General features: G+C 38.4%; 1 protein-coding gene across 4 annotated transcripts in view; it reads right to left on the bottom strand.

Annotated features, from left to right (window-relative positions):
* Window positions 1-25,217, bottom strand: part of LOC110833551 (neurotrimin) — a 524,202-nt gene that overhangs the window by 302,432 nt on the left and 196,553 nt on the right. The window contains exon 1 of one of the 4 annotated variants that reach the window (XM_022071769.2): window positions 11,602-11,726. The exons of the other annotated variants lie outside the window; for them this stretch is intronic. The gene's annotated coding sequence lies outside the window, so the exon portion shown is untranslated. Of the gene's footprint in view, window positions 1-11,601; window positions 11,727-25,217 lie in introns of those variants that run through there. 4 annotated transcript variants of the gene reach the window in all.

Below are 25,217 nucleotides of genomic sequence, written 5' to 3'. Positions count from 1 at the left end.
AATTCGAGCAGGCCGGCTGAAAAATCGCTCTTACCGTCTGACTCACAAAAATGAGATCAGAATTCCTGAGTTATTTTCTTATCGAAACACGAAATTGCTCTTGTATGATCTGTTAAAACTTTTTGTAGATGTATATAACTTTACAGTAGGATGGTGATTGCTTCTCAAGCCGTACAATTTCCTCCCTTTACCCTGTTTGGTTTACCGAAAGCTTACATTTTTTAAAATTCTTTCGACATCAAAGGCGAAAGGTTCCTCTTCCTCTATTGGAAATTACGCTCTTCTCACATGAAAATGGAAAGTCTTCCAGTCGCTGGTCTAGATCTCCGCGTAGCCTCAAGCAGCGTGCTATATACACGTTGTTTATTTAACAACGCTTTGTACTCTGCCTGGAGCTCTTTCTGTATTAAAACACGAAGAACCAGAAATAACGTACGTTCTGGAAATTAGTATTTATAACCTCCAAAAAAGAAAGCTGAGAGAAATGGGGTATTTACCACACACGGTGAGACAAGAAGTGCATACAAAATTTTGGTTGGAAAGGCTGAAGAGGAAAGATCCACTCGCATGACCTAAGGGTAAACGGGAGGATAATATTAAAATTAGACAGTTTCAGGTTGAACATGGAAAATGGTATTGGCTGAGTGTTTGTGAATGATTGAAGCAATGCGACAGATTTCGTAATCTATTCTACCAGTTAAATGTAGTTACTGAGGAAAATAATGTCAAAGTTTGGTCAAGATAGTCGGTAGCCATGGATCACGAATGCTAACCATTAACAACGACGATCAGTTGTATTCAACACAGCCCTTGAGCGTTAATTACGAGATGGTAAAGAGTGGTTTAGGGTTCTCACGGTGGCAACTGTCTTGTGGGAAGATTTGCCATATAGTCTGGCAGAAATTTACCGTAGTTTCAGAGGTGGTAAATCCCTCCATCATCAGAGCGATGAGCACCTCTGAAACATCGGTAAATTTCTACCCAACTACACGGTGCAGCATCCCAGAAGACAGCCATATTAATTTTCTTTTATATTTGAGAATATCCTAGCCTAATTAAAGGAAATATTAAATTACACACGAGAATAATTCGTGTCGAGTTAAAACGTCTATAACTTGTATATTTACACTGAGAAACAAAGGAATGTAAGTAAACCTTTGTACGTCTTCTCAGCGAGTGTAAAAACATTCTGGAGCAGAAACAGACCTGTAGATGATGATAATAATAATAACACTGGGAATTTCTGCTTCTGAAAAATTTCGAGTTACGTCGCAAATTATTTAGTTCATAGTTAATGATGTGTCATATCCCTACAGCCCGTAACTTTTCTGCCTATAAGCGTTTCATTATTTAAACTTCAAATAATTTCTTCTGTAATTGACTATATACTAAAAAGGCTTTGTGCTTTCATGTTGAGCTTTCTGAAGATCGTCTCGCAATAGAGGCCACGAGAGGTTTATTTTTACCCAAGAATCGAAATTCACGGGGATTAGACCTTTAAAAAGAATATGGTATATGATTTTTTATCCAATAGCTAAAAGTTCAAAGAATTGTACACATGAATTGGTAACAACAAATTTCAAATACTTTAAGCATACTAATAAAAAATATATTGCTAAGACCCTGGACCTTATAGTCTAGCAAATCGTATCAGAAGGGAAACAGAACATTACCACAATTTTTTTAAAAAAATCATTACTTTTCGCTTACCGGATATTATTACGATGATCAATTTAAGGAGGTTAATACGGACTGGGTATGTAGAATGCATAGGAGAAATGATAAATACAAACAGAACTTAGGTTCGAACGTCTGATTGTCTGATTCTGCCTTATCTGAATCAAAGTAAACTGTCTTACATCTACAAAATGCTTTCTTATAATAATACAAAAATAATTTTATAATTGACGCTTAGACCAACAACTTACAGCACTTTCGACGTTGTATACCTACGAATATCTAACGTGCCTATTAATACTCCTTTACATATTTATGGTAATTATATGTACCATATGTTTTAATAACAAGTAACTCTGAATTCTGCCCACAGAGTGTATTTTGTTTCTTATGTTTATCAGAGTAAACATCGATTATTTCATTAAACAGCGTTAATCAGTTGATCATTTAAATGGTGAAGTGTTGTGTTTTCTTTGCGGTACGGACTGAAATATTTAATAGTGTTCAGCCGAGCTTCGGTCTCGAAAGACTAAGATAAATTCTAGTCACGAAATGCGGTATTTCAAGTTTATAAGCGGCCGCGTCTTGTGAGTGGACCGGAAGAAACTTCTCCATAAGCTGATTAGTCTCTTGCCAGTTAGTAATTTAGTATTAAGCGGCTTATCGAATTCTCTTTTCTGAAGAAGCCTGCTTTTTTACAGGCAGTTAGGAGTTTCACAAAAACCCAATTAGACAGACGCCCAAGGCTTAGCAACTTCGAAATCTGTGTAGAAACTTCATACACTGGTCTTATTACAAACTACAGAATGATGCAAGCCATATTTTTTTATCAGTCTATCCTTGGTCTGATAATGTATTATTAATGGGGCTATTTACAATTCTGTTAGCAAAAGAAATATAGAGCTAATTATTTCATGCCGTGGTTTTGGCAGTGGAAATAACCTTTGATGTAAAACGCACGCTATAATATCGCGACATGTAATGCTCCATCAGTACAGCACTTTGAACGTTTTAAAGTTGTATGACCTCTCTACAGTTCAATCTGCCCCACTAAACCGACTTTTCGGAAAGGGAGTTTAGTGTTCAGCGACACGCCACGAACAGAATAAAGTGCTCCACTTTCTAAAATGCGTTCCTAGTTGTGTCCTAATAAATTCCTTTCCTTTAGGGGCCTGACTAAACTCTAGCCTGAAGAATTTCGGCCAAATCAAGATTAATTCATACCCACAAAAATATTAGTTCCCAAAGTTTTATATTTACGAAGATAAATGTCTTTGGGTTGATGGGCCGTGTAGTCTGATAGACATTTACTGATGTTTCGAAGGTTCTTGCTGCCTCCATCATCAGGGTGATCAGTTTGAAAACGGAATATTTTCATCCTAACACAAGAGAGTCTCATTAGTGAAGTCGGTGACTACGACCAGGACAGTCGGAGTTCGAAACCCGGCAGAGTTCAGGGTTCACGTTCTCACCATGTGCAGAGCGGATCAGTTGTCCACTCAGCTTGCTTATACTGGGACAGTTTACATAAATGTAACCATGTTTTCATGGAGATTCATTATTAAATCCAAATTTTCTTCTGATGTTTCTTTGTCGATATTGCGTGAGGTTAATATTTTCAACTTTGACCGCTTTGATCTCTTACGTCATATGAACATCGTATTGTAATATTTGCTTTCTAGAATATCAGAATGATTTGCTCTTCTATTATAATAAATTAACTGATCTGAATTCTTATTGGTTGCGGGTTGTAAAAGTTATTGCAGGATTCCTCAGTGCATTTCACAGAATTATAGTATACATTTCACATAATAAAGTAATTAGTATCCAAAAGCTATAAAATTGTACCTCCATATATTAGTTACCCGACCAAGATAACTCACTGAACTTTATAATTTAATGAAATGCAATTAAAGAGCTGTATACATAACGCAGCTGAAAGTATACGGCGTATGCCGAACCTAGAATTTTACTCCGAAACTTTGTCTCACTAAAAAAAAACTTCCGATCCCCATGTTTATGGGCTACATGTACAAAACAGTTAATGTTAAACAAGTTTCTACTCGGCTTACTTCTTTTATATTCTCGTCCTGACCTTTTTTTACGACATTATTCCACTGCGGAGTGGTTCATACATGAAATGAGCGTCTCATTTTTAGGAGCGTTTCGCAAAGTACGCACGCACACACACGCATTCATGCGAATAGGGGTGTCCAATTAAGACTTTGGTGTCAGAAGCGGAGATAGGAATACAGTTTGTATTTCCAGTAAGGGCTAGTGAGTAACTCAGCTCTCTTTGTGAAAAAAATCCATAATTATACATCTTTGTAAGCCTTCAAGTACTACGAACGAGTTTATTGATATTCAAATATTGTTAACAAGCCCTTGTATCGTTTTCATGTTTAATAATATTGGTAAAATCTCACTTCAGTTCCTGTTCCTTGTAATATGTTTTGGACTACCGATTAATGAAAGTTACATTCTGGTTACCATGGATACAGACATAAAATATAGAATTATTGGTAAAAGAGAAGTCAGCACGGGATGTGTTATAAAGAGTCTGATAAATTCTGGGCGTTTGAAGTGTTGAAAAAAAGAAACATGTTTAACATAATTATTTCGTATGTCAAATCTAAAACTTCTTGACGATGGTGAAGAGTCAATTGAATAAAAATTTTCTTGGATATTATCCATCGTCTAGTAAATATAAAACGTAAAACGACGTTTCGGAGGTGAGACTCTATCTCCGTCTTCAGGTTCCTACACAGTTGGGTCCGGAGATAGGGATTAGCTCTATCTAGTGGGCCCAACTGTGTATGAACCTGAAGACGGAGATAGAGTCCCATCTCCGAAACGTCGTTTTACGTTTTATATTTACTAGACGATGGATAATATCCAAGAAAATTTTTATTCAATAATTATTTTGTGTTTATATAAACTGTCACCGTATCCAAATTTACATTTTATCTATCAATTAACGGTATCAGTTAGAAAAGGTAAATGATAATTTTGAGCAATATTTGTTATTTTCTACTCTGCAAATGTCAGCCTATCACAGAAGTGGAAATAAAGTGTGGTAAACAGTCGGAGAATGATAAAAATATGATACCATAAAAACTATGGGATGCAAGTCGTACATTACGAGTACATCATTATCTGTGTAGCACAAATGATGAGGATGGTAAACAAACAGCAGTTTATTTTTGGTACGGATATTATTACAGTACTAAATATGTCTGCACAGCCAAAACACACATTGAAAAATATGTGATGGGACACTGGTATATAAAAGAAAAATTAAATACGTCATCGATTCAAATTAAGTAAAACAGATAATGTGTGTAGAGTTATGTTATGCAGAGTAGGAATTTCTCCGTGGCACTAACACAGAGCCTGCCAGCTTCAACGATAACTCTACATTTTGTATTTAACCTTTCCGTGCAATTCTCACGGTAAACACCAATTATTTTCCTTAAACAGCATTAACCAGTTAATTTTTTTAATGGTAAAGATTTGTGTTTTCTTTGCAGTACGGACTAAATATTTATTACTTACACGAGCCTCGAATTGAATGCAGTTAAGACTCTGCTCAATTTCTTACCGTTCTATCTTCACCACTTCCAATCGCCTAACCTTTTCTTTAGCCTACGTTTGCCAGGAGGACGAGTGGGCAATGCCTGGGAACTCTCATAGCTGTTTCTTTCCTGTATGTTCGTGTCTCCGACTACTCCAGCCCTCTCTGTTCTCTGACATTTATTCATTTGACTTCTAATCTTCTGTCTGCCATGAAACCTGAAGTTACGTATTTTGGACCTAGCATTGATGTCTCATAAGGCGTTATGCCGATAATTTTAGCCAGTCTGCAGACATATCCGTTGCCGTGTCTCCTCAACTTCAAAGGCTGAAGATGAAGACCATTGAGGTATTCAATTCAAGCTTACTTTAGGCTAATAGAACTATCTCAGTATTTAAAAGTCAGCGAAGAAGTCGATTCCTTTGTTTTGAATTCGGTTGCATGCACAGTAGGTGGCCATTAGTTCTGGTCCTTGCGTCGGGTGTTCATCCCTGAACTATTCTGCGCACACAGAAGAACGCACCTGCGGCAATGTCTAGGCACAACGATATTGCAGATCGCATTAAACTTTTATTCTACCCTAGCTGCATTATTTTCTCCCCAGCTTCTAAGAAGTCTCCTTGAATATATACCACGCCGCATTGTCTCATAAAAGTGCGAATTGAGTCGATAAAACGATGTAAATGGAAGTTTAAAAAACAATGTAACAAGCTTTCTACACTAACTCTTTGTAAAGGCAGACTCGGGCTTTATTACATGCGTTACGGAATAAGAGAAAACCGTGCGTACGTAGAACATTACAACGCTGGGGGGGTGGAGTGCAGGGATTTGAATGCGTTTTCGATAATCGAGGTGCGATTTGTCGTTTGCGGATCGATACGCACCGTTTACGAAATACTGTAGCTCAATTGCCCTATAAGGCAGACAACCGAAAGGTTAATTCTCTGACAGCCTCATAACATAAGCAGAGTTCAAAGTTCGAACTTTCAGTGTTACAGCTGTAATGGGAAAATATTTATTTTTTACATAAAATTCACAAAATGAGTGCGTAACGAGGACTTGTGTGCGTCAGAATTTCTGACCTCCTATACTACTCAACGGATGTTAACAAAACTTCGTATTGGGACTCCTAATGCTTCATAGCCTATTTTCCATCTTTGAATAATTATGTTCATGTCTTAATACACATCAGCATTGTCCTACTTGAGAAACTGATAGTCGATCAAATAACCAAAAAATACCCAGCCCTTCCTATTCTGAGCCAATTGAATCCAATCCACAATCTCACAATTCAATATAACCCAACATGTCTTCCAAGCAGTCTCATCTTGCTCCATAAAATTAATACTGTGTTTTTTAAAGAGCACAATCTTTAAAATGTATTAGAAGTTTTATGTAAGAATCAGCCAAAATTTCTTCATTCATGCTACATGCTCCGAACAAACTCAATCCAGTCTCCGTTGAATTAACCATCGGGCAACATCTCCGTGCGAAAATAAACCATTCTATGTTCATCACAGTGGCAATGGAAACACAAACAGCAAGAGGCTTGTCACGTGACTGTGAGGCAGTGCGATAAAGAGTTGGAAACAGAAATTGTCATAACGCGCTTTCCGCCATGTTCCGAGTGAAAAGGAAATGATGGAAATGGGATGAAGGACGAGAAACAGGGAGACGTCGTCTGATCACGACCTACAGTCCCAGGAGAGGAACCCAATTTTCTGCAGCGAGAAATTTTGCCCATCCAACTCCCTGTCACATATCACTCACAGAATTAACGTTAATCACAGGATTATCGGCTTTTGTACAGACGTCGGACAGTCAGACTCGATCAATAAGTCGATATATATGATATTAAACCGCCAGAAGACAACGTCAATACTTCGACACATAGATTACTCGAATATATCTACTGGTAAGTCAGTCTGGATGGCCACGGTGGTCCAGCGGTCAGAACGCTGGCCTTGTAATCCTAGGGTCTCGGGTTCGATTCCCGACGGTGCCCGAATTTATAACTTATGTTGGGCAAGGCCGTGGTCTAGGCAACACGGAGTTTTCCTCCGTGGCATCCCAACAATTACTCCATTCACACACAGAAGAAGGCAATGGCAAACCACTTCTGGATCATCTGCCAAGAACGTATATGAACAGGTCCCAGTCCGAGAAAAGGATGGAAGGATCCTGTTCATATGGACCTGTCGTCAGACACAACACTAAATAATAATAAGATGAGGTGGTCTAGCGGTTAGAACGCTGGCCTTGTAATCCTGGGGTCTCGGGTTCGATTCCCGGCTGTGCCCGAATTTATAACTTGTGTTGGGCAAGGCCGTGGTCTAGGCAACACGGAGTTTTCCTCCGGGGGCTTCCCCGGTTTCTCCGTGGCATCCCATTCACACACTGAAGAAGGCAATGGCAAACCACTTCTGGATCATCTGCCAAGAACGTATATGAACAGGTCCCAGTCCGAGAAGAGGATGGAAGAATCCTGTTCATATGGACCTGTCGTCAGACAGAACACTAAATAAATACAAATAAGTCAGTCTGAGTGGTAGAACCCGAGGGTCAAACACCACTAATGCCAGTCACTGGACACGAACTCATGACAGCAGCTTAACATCCAACTCCAAAACTTACACGTTCTATTACCCTAACATCAATCTCATCCTTCAACATCACAGTTGGGTACCTTGGTTCAGCTAGTCTCGACCTCAGACCAGGTGGCCCAAAAGAGTAGGATTTTGTCCTCTTACTGGTTACCTGAAGATGGACGTAGAAACAGCTTCCGAAACGCCAAGTACTTCTTCACTCCTTATACATTATGTTTCAGTTCCTTTATTGTCGCTTTGTTTTCTAACATAATCGATTAAAGTGAAGCCTGATATTTATTTTTATTCTGGCGAATTCCATTTCAGAGGCTGTAATTCTGGTTTTGTGTTTCGCTTTCATTGACCACTTTTCACTTTCAAATAAAAGTGTTGCTAAAGCTTGGGTATTATAAATTTTTATTCTAGTGTGTTTCTGAACATTCGATGGTAACAGAATATGTTTAATTAGCAGCAGCGAGGTTATTGGAAGCCTGTATGTTCAGATAACATGACATCCCAATATTCTCTATCGAAACATTAATCAGTACAGGTGCATGGTATTGGCATTTTTGTTAAATGGCACGTATCCAACATATCCCACAAAAAAATTAATGAATATCTTCATGTGAAAGTTATAAAACCAAATTTCGTTAACATTGAGACGCAAAAGTGACTTTTAATTACGCAGAAATTTTAATTTCGGATTCGTTTTACACGAACGATAATTTTTTCTTGCATTATCTGGTATTAAATATGAGCTAACATAATAAACATGGAACTTAATTATTGTCCATAACATGTCGACCGGACTTAACGGAAATAGAAGTGTTTTCAATAAATGTTACGTTTGTAATAATATCGTGGTTCAAACCCCACTCACAGCACCTCGTTTATCTGGGTTGTGATTTGTAGGCAGAGGAGTGGAGACAAGCCGATCCCCTATCTAAGGAGTTACATAAAATGCTGAAAAAGCAATTCATGATTTCAGGAGTTAATTCTGAATTGAAACAGGCTAGAGGTACGTAAACTTAGATGTAGACGGTCTCTTTATAAACGGACGGAAACGTTTCAGCGACGAATATTTTAAATACAAAGTACCTAAATCCTAACCAGAAACAATCGGTGTGCCTGACGAAACATCTCGTGTGTGAGCTTTTAAAATATAGAATCTCTTAATCGCGAGCTTCGGCTTTAAAGGCCTAATTACGTCACTAATAAAATTAACACAACATTACTCAGTTCCGTTTTTATTTAGTAACTTCTAATTATCTTTTCAATCCCGTGAAGCTAGGCGCGTTGCCTATATAAGATTTCTTCCCCCATGCCCTGCGATTCTGCAACCATAAATGATACTTCAATTAATCTATTGCAGACAATATTCTATGATTCCTAACTCTGATATTAAGTACACAATAACTGTTGTCCTTAAGATGAGCACTTAAAAATGTTCGAAATAGTTATATGTATTTACTGAATAAGGTTATGAACATCAGTTTAAATTTATCAGTTCAAATTTATCTTTTCGAATTATGGTTAATTTCGGAAGTCCAGCTTGGCAAAGTTTCCTTGTGAACGAACACAGTTGCAATTACTTTAATTAAGATTTATGCGCTTTGTTAAAATATAAATTTAACAATTTCAAATGTCAGACCACAACAACAAAAATAAAAGCCAATATTGTGAAACGTACTGCATCAAATTTAATCCGACTAATCTACAGTTGCTTACAACCGGCTAAGCCACTTGCTTGGGCGCCATTATGATCCCTATGAACACCATGTTAACTCCAATATGCAAGAAGGTAAGAATTTCTTATTGTTTATGAATATAAGTATCTTATGTTTTTGAGATGATATAGTTGCGTCATATTGTGATAAATATATATTTTTGTTTAAATCTTGTCAGTCTAATCACAATAAATTTTTTATTAAATATTAAAATATTACTATAATTAACATTTAAATATTTAAAATATATTAAATGATGTTCTCTATCGAAATGTTCGATTTACATTATATCATCACTTTTTACACGACATGTTTCAGTTCTAAACACGGCAATACTTCCAGACGGACGTAACTCCTCCACAACTTCATTTCTGGATGATACAAAAAAACAACAACAAAACGTTCACCCACACAAAATCATGTTAAGCACGACGTACATACTGAACAACTTCGAATACGATATTAAAAATACAATAAATCTGGAAGAAAACATCATTTGAAATCTGATAAACATCTGACTAAAAGTTGCATTTAAGAAATTATATTTAAGTTTATATAATTTTATACACCTGAAGATGGTTCTTTTAGAACTGAAACATGTCTTGTAAAAAGTGATGATCTAATGTAAATCAAACATTTCGATAGAGAATATCATTTAATATATTTTAAATATTTAAATGTTAATTATAATAATATTTAATAGGAATTTTATTGTGATTGTGACTGACAAGATTTAAACAAATATATCTTATGTTTTGCTTTTCAAATAATGGCATCTAGATGTTGTACTCAAAAAGATTAACACATTGAGCTTTACACAGTTTGGCCTCCTAAAACACAGTGGTAAGTATTTATACCACCTGCCTTAACATTCAATAACTCTGCATTTTTTTTCCCACAGAGTGGGGAGTGAAAGTAGTATGTTCTTGGTAAAGGTTATTTACCTGCAAATACACACGGCGAAGTGACCCAGATGACCTCAATCGATATTATGAGTAGTCTCAATTCATTTTGTAGGTGGTGTGACATATGTCGATTCATGCCCTAGTTAGCTTGACAAAATAATGGAATACGCCTCAGATCTCTCGAATTTTCTGTAAGCAACTGACAGCTGGGTGGAAAATGAAATGTCAACCGGTATTTATACATAAATCTATGGGGGCGGAAAAATGTGCTCGTGGCTTTGTGAATGCACCGGTGTGGACAAAGCCTATGCAGTCATGTTTATTCTAATTAACTTACAAAGAGAAATAATTAATAAATTTAATTGTAACACCTGTACAATTGCGTTTGATACCGTGCGCTTTGGACGAAGGTTACCTGAAAGAAATGTTTGGTTGACCGATGCTTGATTTTAAATCAACTGAACGTAGAATGGCGAAGGAAATTCAGACAAGGGCAAGTTAAACGAAGAATTTAATCAAAATATAAAATGAAAACATTAACACAGCGCAATCATTGCAGTTTTTGAATTAGATCTAATTTTCTAATCTTCTAAAATTATAGTGGAGACTGGAAATATTTTACGAGCAGAGAATGGTCACAACTCTGACTTCGATTATCTTCTTGGCCTCAAGCGGGTATCATAATATGCTGTTTGAACAGTTTTAAATTGAAGGTCCTTATTCATCTGTTTCACTCTACACAGTGGAGTTGCATTTCACGAAATCTGTGACCAGTATTAAGTGGAATTCTCGGTCGAAGTTTCCTCCATGTATGAAATCAATTGCCTATCTGGGTTTTAGTCGGCGTTTATACAGTCACAGCAGCAGCTGCGCCTCTAGTGGCTATCATCGGAGTTATTTCTCTTCTCCAAAATGCTGCAAAAATTTGTTCTCTATCCAATGGCGCAAGTTTTAATTTTTTTATACAGTTAAAACCAATATTTGAAACAGTTCAGATATTTTTTTACATATTCTCCCACAAGTAGATGTTTGGATAGGAAACAGCGCAGTGGTGATGATGATGATGATGATTGAAAGCTTTTATTCGTCTTTTAATTGTGTTTTCTACCGACATTGGTAAAAACTGTACTTACGCCCAACAAAATTCTGGACGTTCGCTGTGTCCAGTCTGACAGAAGCGTTGTACTCCTAATGCACTTATCTCGAGTACAAAATTCAGCACCAATAATCCGACAATTCTAGCACGTATCTCTCTCTACACAGCTTTCCTTCTGCCACTCGTTGGACCACAATTCAAAGCGGTTCTATTTACGTATTACACGATTGTTTCTCGCCTGACGTCAGTGTTTTATGGCGAGACTTATCAGCAGACTGATAATGCACTTCGGTATTCAACACCTGCAATGAGGACACGGCGCTGACATTCAAGGTTGTCAGGGCCGACATTAGAGCCCGTTGAAATCGACGGGATTTACATTCGCCCTCTCTCAGCGGCAGCGACTACTTTGTAATGAACGCTTTTGTGATTGCCGATCCGCTCAATTCAACACTGCACCAAGGGGAGAGTATGCAACCCCGCTTGCAGGAAACTAAATTTCTGTGATTTTCACCCTTACCAGGACGAGCAAGCTTTGCCTGGGAACCCGCTAACAATGAGATGTTCTTTCTAAAACCAGAAATTCTCACTCACTTCATCCCTGTAAAGTTATGTGCTGTTATATATATATATTATTATTATTATTAGTGTTCTGTCTGACGACAGGTCCATATGAACAGGATCCTTCCATCCTTTTCTCGGACTGGGACCTGTTCATATACGTTCTTGGCAGATGATCCAGAAGTGGTTTGCCATTGCCTTCTTCTGTGTGTGAATGGAGTAATTGTTGGGATGCCACGGAGGAAAACTCCGTGTTGCCTAGACCACGGCCTTGCCCAACACAAGTTATAAATTCGGGCACCGCCGGAAATCGAACCCGAGACCCCAGGGTTACAAGGCCAGCGTTCTAACCGCTAGACCACCGTGGCCATCATATATATATATATATATATATATATATATAAAAACTGAATAAAGTATAAAAATATGTATATGAATACGTTCGTGCGAAGTGGCAGTTAAAATTCGCAGGTATAAATTTAAATCAAAATGGCTCCTTATGTGTTTGTAAAATTCTCCAGTATCATCATTATCATCACTCCAGTTATTTCATGCGCACGGACAGACAGACAGACGAACGGAACCATACTTCAACAGGCGCTCCCTAGGATTGTGAACGAGTACAACCTCCATCTCATCTCGTTCGCTGCAGTCGATACAGCGTGTTTAAACAAACGTCTCAAAGTAAGGGATCACTGTGGATGTGTTTATTTTCCGCGGGGCTGGCCCCAGACATGAAGAGCCGAAGACGAGAACTTTCAACCCGCATAGCCACAGTAAGTTAGGAAGAACGGACAAACTGGAATTAGTCCAAGAATTCTGTGAAACAAAAATAACAGAGAGCTACAGATAAGAAAAGAACCCCCCCCCCCCCAGATTCCAGGAAAGCGAGTACATTGCTCTCAAAAGTTCAGAAAATACAATGCAGTTATTCGGTGGTCTAGGATGTTAAAAAGAATTGAACTAATAGCACATTTCAGCTTTTTTGTGTCGCAAGTGTAACCTCTTTGTTTATCGTTATAGACCCTACAGCAAATCAAAGAAGCCATTGTCTTGTGATACCATCAGTCCAACAAAATAAACACCGTGGCCAAAGCTCCTCATAACCCTACCGCAAAGAGAACCAATTAACACGTAACAAACTACTGACTTAACCATGAAGAAATGGAACATATACTTCAGTACAGCAGCTAGGGGGAAAAGGGTTCGATTCCTGGAAGGGCAAAACATCTCTTCGTCATAGCGTCCGACAACGAATTATAACACATTATTTAGTGCGAGACAATTACACTGAGACCAATATTCTGTGAACGTCATGAATATTTTTTTTAATCTAGAATTTACAGGGCATCAACAAACCATAAAATCACCGTAGAGCAATTGTATTCAACCTGGGGTACGCGTACCCCTGGGGGTACGTGAAATTTAAAACAAAAAATTATGATAAACACTGAATAATCAGTAATGTAATTTATTTAATTGATTTTAGATGTAGATTATATATTATGTATAACTTGAATTATACACCAACAACTACTTTGGGGGTACAAATTTGGAAGATAAATTATATCTGGGGGTACGCGAAGACATCTTAGGGGGTACGTGAAATTTAAAAAAAAATTTAAGATAAACACTGAATAATCAGTAATGTAATTTATTTAATTGGTTTTAGATGTAGATTATATACTATGCATAACTTGAATTATACACCAACAACTTTGGGGGTACAAATTTGGAAGATAAATTATATCTGGGGGTACGCGGCGACATCTTAGGGGGTACGTGAAATTAAAAAAAAAAATTAAGATAAACACTGAATAATCAGTAATGTAATTTATTTAATTGATTTTAGATGTAGGTTATATACTATGCATAACTTGAATTATACACCAACAACTTTGGGGGTACAAATTTGGAAGATAAATTATATCTGGGGGTACGCGAAGACATCTTAGGGGGTACGTGAAATTTAAAAAAAAAAAAATTAAGATAAACACTGAATAATCAGTAATGTAATTTATTTAATTTATTTTAGATGTAGATTATATACTACGTATAACTTGAATTATACACCAACAACTTTGGGGGTACAAAGTTGAAGAGAAATTATATCTGGGGGTACGCGAACAAAAAAGGTTGAATACCACTGGACTAGAGGGACAAATAATGCAGCCTAAAAAGATAGCTGTCTTCTGGGTTATTACGCAGTATGGTCTGGGAAAATAAATACCGACGTTTCAGAGGTACTTGCTGCCTCCGTCATAAGACCATACTACACGGCGCTACAACCGAAAAAACATACATATTCGTCGCCGTGAGAACCTACGATATCACAACGTAGCGTAATACGTTTCGGAAATTTGACGTAAGATTTCCGCTTCATGACGAAGCGGAAAGCGCCCAAATTAAAATGTTCCTCTAATACCAAATTTCGTCGATATCTGCACATTAGTAGCAGATGGATAAATTGGTAAGTTACTCCCATTATCTGAGACCAACAAATGTTGACTCGGTTCACCAGAAAACGTCTAACCACCGGACGTTTCTCATCCACAAGAAAACTGACACGAACCATTGCTCTGAAAACAACCGATAACTGAACTAAACAGTGGTTGGTTGAAAAACGACTGCTGCTGGTTTATATCGAACAACTCGAAACACAGCAAAGAGACGAAACATTCACGCGGTAATGAATAAAAACAACCGAGGCTAATTACACTTCGTTCTTATCTTTATCCTACATCCCCACGTTCAAACACGTCAGTTTCGCGTTAACAAAGGCCCGCATACATACGCCAGGCGCAGATTTATCGTTCGACATCAGTTGGGGGGGGGGGGGGAGGAAAGAATGTTAATAAAAAAAATTCCAAGATTTGTAACCGAGGAGCATACAGGTGTATTCGATGGTCTTCGCCAATCATGGGTTTGTTCATGGGCTTTGTACAGAGACGTGTTTCTTCAGTTACAATAACACGAGTAAAACACTCTGACACAGATCGCTTCACTATGACCGGGGGGGGGGGGGGGGGGAGAGGTTTATTGTAGCGGGACAAAAAACCTCGAATAACATTAGTGCAAGAATGACTTACGGAGAAACAAGACCTTGGATGACATAACAACAAATCAAGATACGCGATATGGCGTGAAGAACAACTTGAGAATGTACGTATACTCCAAAGAGTACACGTTTCTAATTATGTTACAACTGTTATCCTCGACGAGGATAACTGAAGATTAAAGAACTTTGGTTTAATCCCTTAAAACCTATTGGTAACTATATGATACCTGCTGTAACATACTTTGTATGTAAACATCGATTATTTCCTTAAACAGCGTTAACCACTTTATGTTCGTAATGGTGAAGCGTTGTGTTTTCTTCGCGGTACGGACTGAATTTTAAATGTTATTTGTACGAGCGTCGGCTTCAAATGGTTAACCAGTTGTTCTTGTAATGGTGAAGCGTTGTGTTTTCTTCGCGGTACGGACTGAATTTTAAATGTTATTTGTACGAGCGTCGGCTTCAAATGGTTACCCTGTTGGTTTTTGTAATGGTGAAGCGTTGTGTTTTCTTCGCGGTACGGACTGAATTTTAAATGTTATTTGTACGAGCGTCGGCTTCAAATGGTTAACCAGTTGATCTTTTTAATGGTGAAGTGTTGTGTTTTCTTCGCGGTACGGACTGAATTTTAAATGTTATTTGTACGAGCGTCGGCTTCAAATGGTTAACCAGTTGATCTTTGTAATGGTGAAGCGTTGTGTTTTCTTCGCGGTACGGACTGAATTTTAAATGTTATTTGTACGAGCGTCGGCTTCAAATGGTTACCCTGTTGGTTTTTGTAATGGTGAAGCGTTGTGTTTTCTTCGCGGTACGGACTGAATTTTAAATGTTATTTGTACGAGCGTCGGCTTCAAATGGTTAACCAGTTGATCTTTTTAATGGTGAAGTGTTGTGTTTTCTTCGCGGTACGGACTGAATTTTAAATGTTATTTGTACGAGCGTCGGCTTCAAATGGTTAACCAGTTGTTCTTGTAATGGTGAAGCGTTGTGTTTTCTTCGCGGTACGGACTGAATTTTAAATGTTATTTGTACGAGCGTCGGCTTCAAATGGTTAACCAGTTGATTTTTGTAATGGTGAAGTGTTGTGTTTTCTTCGCGGTACCGACCGAATTCTTAAATATTATTCTGATTAATTTCGTCCTTGGAAGGGTAAAATTAAAATACTTTACACCTGAAATAACTGTTCGCAACCCAACCCAGAATTGACTCGACTAAACGTGATATAAGGTGGTGTGACATGAGTAATTCCACGGACTTCTTGATGTCCAGGCCATGGAGGGGAGCGTTTCAATACGAAGACAATGACACTAATTCCTTCTCATCAGGAAGACGTGTCCTCAATCAGATGAAGTCAAGATGGCGTGCAATGCATAATGGCACATCCTTCGTCATATTAGTTTGACAGGCTAACACCACGCCCCAGCGCCGTGACGTTTCCATTTCATTTGAACATGAGTTCTTTCATACGCGACGTCAGAACAATGACACCTCACTCTCTTGCCATGATTATTAATTGACAGCAGGAAGGGAGACCCATAAAAGATCGAAAAGAGACTGCAATCCTATTGCTCAGGACAGGCTGTCACAGGCAACGTTATGGACAACGAACTGCGATTTCAGAACGGGGGAGTACAATAAAAGCTGGAAGAACAATGGTTAACGTAACTCCATGTTGGTCTGACTCCCTGCCTCCCTAGTTTATTCTTTCTAGTAATCCAATTCTTTTTTTTCTCCTCACTCCCAGTCCAAATGAACTTTGTACAGCAGAACACAAAAGTCAACTTGTATTAGTCACTGCACAGAAGGAACCCGCGCTGCCCACTACATTTCCTTAAGACCCATTTTAATAATATCATCCCATCCATGCCTAAATCTTATGATCTGTTCCCCGATTAAAATGTTTCACACATCAAACGTTTCTCGAATGCGTGCTACATGAACAACACATCTCATCCTACTTGATTTGATCGTGCTAATAATATTTAGAGAAAAATACAAACTCTAAAGCTTCTTATTTGTGTTTTTCTCCAGTTACTTCCTGCCCCTTGCTTTTCTGCTCCTAATCTGTGCCCACTAAATATGTGAGACCAAGTTTAACACTCGTTCAGATATGTGAAATGTAATTGCGTATTTTAATCTTCATGATTTCAGGTAGAAGGAGGAGGAAATGAATCAAATGATTGTACAGTCACGGCAAACACAGTCAAGGCCGCGTGATATCCACAGCATTAAGTTTGAATCGACTTTTGTGGCTTACTGTAACATGTTTTGATGGTAGAAAGACAAATTGATTTGGAGCCGAGCACAGTCTGTCCCACCCCGGCCACTGGGTGTGCCAGGTCGCAGGTTAACCACCCGAACAATAAAAACACAACTTTGGAATCAATACGACAGAAAATCAAAAGTATTATTATACACTGCTATTCTCCACCAATCGTTGAAAGAGAATCATCTGACGTAGATAGGCACAAACGTCCGCATGATAACATGACACTTCTTGGAGGTTAATAGAAAAGTGCTTTGTGTAGAGAGCGCCCCCAAAAAAGTCATTAAAATGTAAATGAACCGTTCCGTTGGCAATTATGTGACATAAACTGAAATCACCTTCAGGTCCTGACGTAATTCCCAGGCTGTAAGAGTGTGAGGCTGTTGATACCAGAGAGTAGCAAATGAAGTAAAACATTTTAATTCTTCAGTTACTATCGACATTATTAAATTTGCAAAGTAACAAAAACAACATGAGACGAAACCTAGAATTTACCCATTGAAGCCGAAGAGAGAGAGAGAAAGAGGAAATTGGTGGGGGGAAGTGAGAGACACTTCGATATCTGGGGGGGGAGAAAGAGCATCTTATAGTTAGAAGGTCCCCAGGCAATGCCCGCTCGTCCTTCTGTTAAGGATAAAGTAAGAGTGAAGGCGTTAGTGTGATGATTGGCATAAAAGACGGAATTTTGAAATTTTGTATTAGAGAAAGCTGAGACTATTAATTTGTAAGTTTAATACATAATTTAGAAGTTCCTACTGAGGGGAGGAGGGGTAAATTTTGACGGCGTTAAGGGGTGGTAAATTTTGATTAATTTAAATCGGAAGGGCTGCATGAGAAGCTTGCAGTGGCAACTTGGAACTTGGGAACCATCTCAGCATTTGCTTGAAGACAGAGGAAAACCAAGGAAAAACCTGTGTCGAGATGGCCGGTCGCAGGACCTTCCGGATGCGCGCTGACTACTAGCCAGCGGTCCGGTAGTTAACGTAAATATTTTTTAATAATTCGGTCCGTACCGCAAAGAAAACACAACTCTTCACCATTACAAATATTAACTTTTTTTAAATGCTTTTTAAGAATATAATCCTTATTTACAGTGACAATCATACTAAACCGATAAATACGCTATGTGGAAATAATACAGAGTTACTTTCTATTAAACTATGTGGAAAATGTAGGTAAATATCTTCACCACCGTGCTCTAAAGAGATGAATTTCAGCTTTTCTCTAGTACAATAAATTAATATTATTCCCTACAGAATAATGTAAAGACTTGATCGTCTGCTGATTCACAGACTAACGAACTAATTACAGAAAATATTACTAAATTTTCCAAAATTTATATTCAATAAAAGATCTCAGGATATAATTATTCCCTGGGTGTCGTTAGATGTTTCAAAACTACTCAGTGACTTGGATGGAATCTCAAACAGCAGGCAAATCTGCGACTTATTTCCCATTGCAATTCAAATCACTCTTCAAAACTTCCAAGCATACCTTCCAACTTAATTTTCTCCATTAAGTAGACCTATTATTCTCTTAAACGAATTATGTTTGTTAATCTGACTTTTAGAAAACAAAGTAGCAACGACAGAACATGACGAGGAAGAGTTATTTCAAACACATTTCCAGCTGCATTGCCATGAAACATAACAATTAGGAAAACAGGGTAACACAAATCAACTTGTTTAAACTGGAGACGCACGACAACCCGGTAATTTGGAGAACAAGGGCCTAAGTGGAAATTGAATAATGACGAGCTCCATGGTTTTCTCTTTTTCGCTAAATATTATTAGGATAATGAAATCAAGGAGAATGAGATAAACCGAGCATGGGAGATGATAAAGACGTACAAGTTTAGTGTAAAATCTGAAGGGAAGAGATGGTATGAAAACACTAAAATTGATCTTACGGAAATAATGACTGTGGGTGTGATCTGATCTGGATTCATCTAGCTCAGGACACGGACCGGTAGTTGGCTTTTGTTAACACGGTACTAAACGTTTGAGTCCCCTAAAATACGGATAATTTCCCGACTATGTGAGGGTATTATTTATTTTTGACAAATTACTCTGTTACATGTAGTTGGTTAAGCGTCTGTTAACAAGCCAAGGGATCAATTATAAGTACCCGGGTAGTAATGGCGTGAACGTGGAGACACCTTTCTTTCACTAATCTTCTCAAATACCAAATAAATCCAGACCAAAAAAAAAACAATGCTACTAAGCAAGTTACCTCGTGCGTACATAAGGGACTTTATACCATAGTTACTCAAGATACGTTTTAATTAATATTTATACTAAAATGTAGACGCCTTGTTCTCCCACATGACTTTAACCATATCAGTGCCAGAGGCATGTACTTCGTAACGTTAATTAAAAAGAGGCGTGTTCGACAGTAGCACCAATGATAAAGACCAACTTTGATGCCGAATTCAAGGATGAGATACGTACGCTGTTCAATGTCAACCCATTTAAACATTTCGGCGCAGCAGCGCACAGGATTCGAGTAAAATCCGGCAAAACTTCGTAATTTATATCCGGAATTATCAGGCACATTCGTGAAAAACAACGTCTTTCTGTCTCCTGTTTCAGATTTTGTTGCTGAAGATTTAAATAAAGTGTCACGTGTGAGAACGAAAAAGAAAAACACAGCAGCCACTCGCGAAGACGTTTCCCTCAGAAATGCGTGAGTTTGCAAGGTCTTATGGGAAATCTGCGGGTAAGAAGGCGGCATACGTTAACACTCACCTCCCTTCAAGAAACAGAGTTTTTCCTCAGAAGCCGATAGAGATTCCTTGACTTTTATGGAACCCACAGCTTCAATACGGTGTTAATACTCATCAAAGCTTAAGTAAGTTAGTTACTTATTTATTCGATAAATACAAAATACAGGGTGTTTCATTTAAAACGAAACACATAAACCCCCTTCTGACACAAAATGACGAAACCATTGACAACGTTGAATTCTTATCAGACATATCTCGCTGTTTCAGCCGATCAATTGCTTTAAATCGCTACAAACATAAATTAATTCTGCTTCAAAATAGATTACGTCACATTAGTCAATCCTACTATAAATTACCCCGCCTATATAAATAGTTTATTCAACACAACAACAACAACGACCAGTTCAAAACTAATTAATCTTGAAAATGGTGACTACGACTCGTACACCACAAAGTCACAGCCTAAAAACAGAAACATGTTAAATAAATCAGAAATGTTTATAATAAATGATGAGCCGCTGAAGAATATTTCTCGTTCGCTATTCCATACAACGCGTTAACGACTAACGGGCGAAACTGAACCACTCTCGCAGCACGTCGCCATCTGACCTTGAGATACAGTATAACTACGCCTGAGCAGTGTTGCCAGTCATACAATGAAAATAGTCCAACAGTGACCTTAGGTTTTTAATCTCCTAATAAATGCAAACGTCCATGTGATATGTTTTCTTTGAGGTAGGAACCAAATCTTAAAACACATTCACTGGCGTAAACGCTGATGTTTTTTGTATACATAAACCAGCAGCAGAGCGGGTCTTATAATCCTATTCCAGGCATCTTCCATGTCCTTAGATTTACAGCACGACGGTAGTGGCCTCATACGAAGGAAAGTCCCATAAGGACCAGACTATGAGCTTTACCAGACTTAACTGTTAGTAGTAGTCTCTTCGATTTGCATAACAACACCCAGAAGTCCAAACCTCTCACCTCAGAATACTGCATAAGTAACGCAAAAGCTTGAGGGGGTGTGTCGTTTGTATGGAATAATGTACAGTCTCATGCATAAAAATTTACTCCTAAGAGGCGGTCTGTTATCTAAATAACTTAACCTGATGACACAGAATTCTACTTTAAAATTTTATACTTAACCAGCTTCATCACCGTGATCACAAAATCTTCATACATGTCCATAATAGCATCCAGTTCACATATCAACATAATTTCTCACGGCAGGGAATATGAAGATGACAGATTCCTGGGCTGTTGCGCAGTGCGATCGCCCCAAAGTACTTCTGAAACGTCGGTCAGCTATTACGTGAGTGTATGACCGTACAAGAGCCCACACTAGACTGCTGCCTTCTTCCTCATACGTGTTTCATTTTCCGTCAGTCCATTATTTCTGGATTCAGTTACTTTCCTCGAGAAGAGAGGAAAAAACATTGACCCAATTATATTTCTTCTTTCTACTGTTATTCCGACTCAGTTACGCACAAATATCTTTGCCATTTCCTTCTTCTAAGATATCCTCATTGCGTATTTAAGTTCTCAACAGACTAAGTTTCAAACTTAAATGTGTTTGGAAATCTTTAAAATTTCTTTTATACTGTAATTACATTTATCTTTCTTTTTTGTATTTCCATCCAAAACACGCAATCGAGCCATCGTTAAAACACACTTTCTGACGAGTGAATTAGTGCCACGTATCTTTTTGTGTCGACAACACCGCAATGCAGAAAGTGCCTTTGAAAAATTTACGTCTTATGAGCTCCACTCAACAGATCCTTAATGAATACTTCCAATCTACAGATTAGATCTGTAAGGTCTTTGCGTTACGATTAACTATGAAAGTATATATAATTTGCATATATTACGAGGTGCGATCGGAAGGTTTCCAGACTGCGCGTATAAAAACCCGTACACTTATCTCAGGTATTAAATTCATCCATCACCCTCGAAGTAGTTCCCCTGGGAGTGAACACAACGATCCCAGCGCCGCTGCCAAGCCTGGAAGCATCCCTGGAAATCTTTCTTTGTCAGCCTCTCAAGCACCATCTGCGATTCTGCCTGAATCTCTTGCCAAAGACTCGCCAAAACGGCTACGGAAACCTATGAAATGCTAAAGCAAGCATTTGGGGAGTCCGCAATGGGTCGTGCACAAACTTTTGTGTGGCATTCACGTTTTAAAAATGGCCGAACCTCTGTCGATGATGACGAGCGTTCTGGACGACCATCTTCGAGCACAACGCCCGAAAATGTTACGAAGATCGACGTCGTACCATCAACGACTTGTGCGACATTGTTGGGATAGGCTATGGGACCTGTCAGTTGATTCTAAAGGAAGAACTCCACATGCGACGCATCCTGTCTGAGGACCAGAAGCAGAATCGACTTCTCGTTTGTCAGGAGCTCAAATATCTTGCAAGAACCGACCCCAACTTCCTTTCTAAGCTCCGTGTGACTTCTTCCTCTTCCCAAAGATGAAAATTCAGCTAAAGGGAAGGAGATTTGAGACGATAGAAGAGATTCAGGCAGAATCGCAGATGGTGCTTGACAGGCTGACAAAGAAAGATTTCCAGAGATGCTTCCAGGCTTGGCAGCGGCGCTGGGATCGTTGTGTTCACTCCCAGGGGAACTACTTTCGAGGGTGATGGATGAATTTAATACCTGAGATAAGTGTACGGGTTTTTATACGCGCAGTCTTGAAACTTTCCGATCGCACCACGTATAAGGAAATTTAGACGAAAGTTCGATCCATCTCAGGGCCAGTATCGATAAAACTACACAACATAAAAACTCGCTTTATACAGTCGTACCTAGGTCTTTAGTTAATTACTGCGTGCTTGAAGTTTTCAGACTCCAGTCCTTTTTTTTCCATAAGACTATACGTGCATGAGCATTCAAATGTATATTAGGCTACAACTGAGATTATTTCCAGCTACCGTACGTTCGGATCCCACGTTTTGGTATTACGCGAAGGGCCTGCCTAATCCCTGTTTGGATGCGGGAACTTTTCAAAATAAGCTTTAGACGAGCCCCCATTTTGGCAGAGTTTTAACTAACTTTGAGCGGCCCGTTTAATCTTACTACGAGCGCCAAGTATGCAGATATTAGCGTATAAAAACGTATCTCGAAAACCTAAAGGGAAGAGCCCTAGGCATAGATGGGAAGATAATATTAAAATGTATCTTAATGAAACATGGTGGGAGGATGTAGAATGGATTCATGTGGTACAGGACAGGGGCCGTTCGCGGGCTTTTGTGAGAACTTTAAGAATACTTCTGGTTACATAAAAGGCAGGAGAATTTTGTGATTATCTCAGAAAATAAATTCTGCGGGGCCGTGCCCCATGGAGTTGGTAATGTAGGAGGTGCACTGCTATGGAACATAAATATTTTGAAATGCCTTGTTCGTGGTTTTGAGTTTCAAGACCATTTATTGCTGTACAAATTTAACGTTTCAACCCGTTTAAAGAATGATGTTAAATTTATATACCACCCGCATTAACAATAAATAATTCTGTATTTTGTATTTACGAGTTTCGTATGATTCTCTGAGTTCTGTTTAAGTACAGAGTGTTCTACTTAAATTCATCAGATATCTTTTGGTGCATACGTTTAATGTCAAACTTTATCGGGCCCCGTTGAGTAGATCCACAGATAAAAGACGTCTATATCGTACGTTCATTTGACGCACTTGATAAAAGAAAAACATTCAGAGTTATTAGCATTTTGGTTCGGGAAGCGAGCATTTATCTCTGCATTATTTATGGTCTAGGCCAAGAGCGATGTAAACAAGGTCTGTGAGTAAGGCAGTTCAGTTTCCAGCAAGACAAACTGTAACCCTCTGCGGCTCTCAAAGCATTACGCCTCGGTCCATGGTGTCCACCGCAGAGCGGTCAGAAAGATCAATGTGTTTGTAGTTAGGAACGAAATGTTATGTGTAGTGGTAGATAATTTACATACGTACGAGTCCGAAATTAAAAATTCCTTTGTGTTGCAAAGTAGAAGCACAGTAGCGACTCTGGCCTCAGCAGCTACACTCCGTGCCTTATTTTATAAACAAACACAAGTCCGTGTTGGCAACGTGCCGCACCTGGTATGAAATAATAACTGAACCAAATGACGGATTTTCATTAAATCTGGCATGAACATCATACCGCTAGAGACCACCACACCCATTCATTTTATTTTACCAACATGGTGGCCGTGCAAACTTATGAGATGGGACTAACGTTAGTCTTAGTGAAACTTGGTGCAATAGTAAATTCTTTCGATGCAACGTGTTTTTGCAATGAAAAACAAAATGGTGGAGAAACAAAGATAGTATTTTCCCTTCGTGCACTATACATAACTAACAAATGGATAAAATTAAGCACGTTATATTGTTTAAGAAGACAGACCACAATTATACCTATAAATTACGTATAAGACATATTTGAATGTCTCATCAGTTACAAGCTCGAAGCCCGTAAGAAACTTCGAAACCACATGAGTCACTACGCCTTACTTTTGAGAAAGCTGAGAAGATACACGCTATTAAACCTTGTTTACCTCAGGCTTGATTTAATCTTTTCCAAGAATAACTGGTAATTATCCGTTGTATACACTTATATTTCACCAACATATTTTTCATCTAGAGTTATAAAGTATAGTCACTTTTCGAGTCGTATAGTTTATATGAGTGCACAGAAGATACTGAAGGGAAATTCCATGACTCATGTGGTTACGTGTTGGGGTGATGTATTCAAATCTCCGTTCGTTTTTTTATGGCCAAAACCTAATCCAAAAACAGCGAAGCAACGAAATAACATGAGTCCAGGGCTCATGTCGTTCAGATGAGAAGCAGACGATATATAAGACTGCGCACGCGCAGTAAAGGCTTGGACTGATGTGGTTAACAATAAATAATGCATCTACTCCTGGTGATTGCCATGGTAACTACAGCTCAATTTTTTTTCAAAATTGGACTCACGTGGTTCTGCAAATGACCTTATAAGTTTGTTCAGACTTTAGTATTCACACGAGATAACTTTCTCCTGACGAA

Source organism: Zootermopsis nevadensis, unplaced genomic scaffold, assembly GCF_977971745.1.
Source record: "Zootermopsis nevadensis isolate Lab colony 2312 unplaced genomic scaffold, Znev_1.0 Znev_ptg000015l, whole genome shotgun sequence".
NCBI lineage: Eukaryota > Metazoa > Arthropoda > Insecta > Blattodea > Termopsidae > Zootermopsis > Zootermopsis nevadensis.
This window is presented reverse-complemented; position numbering and strand designations above follow the sequence as displayed.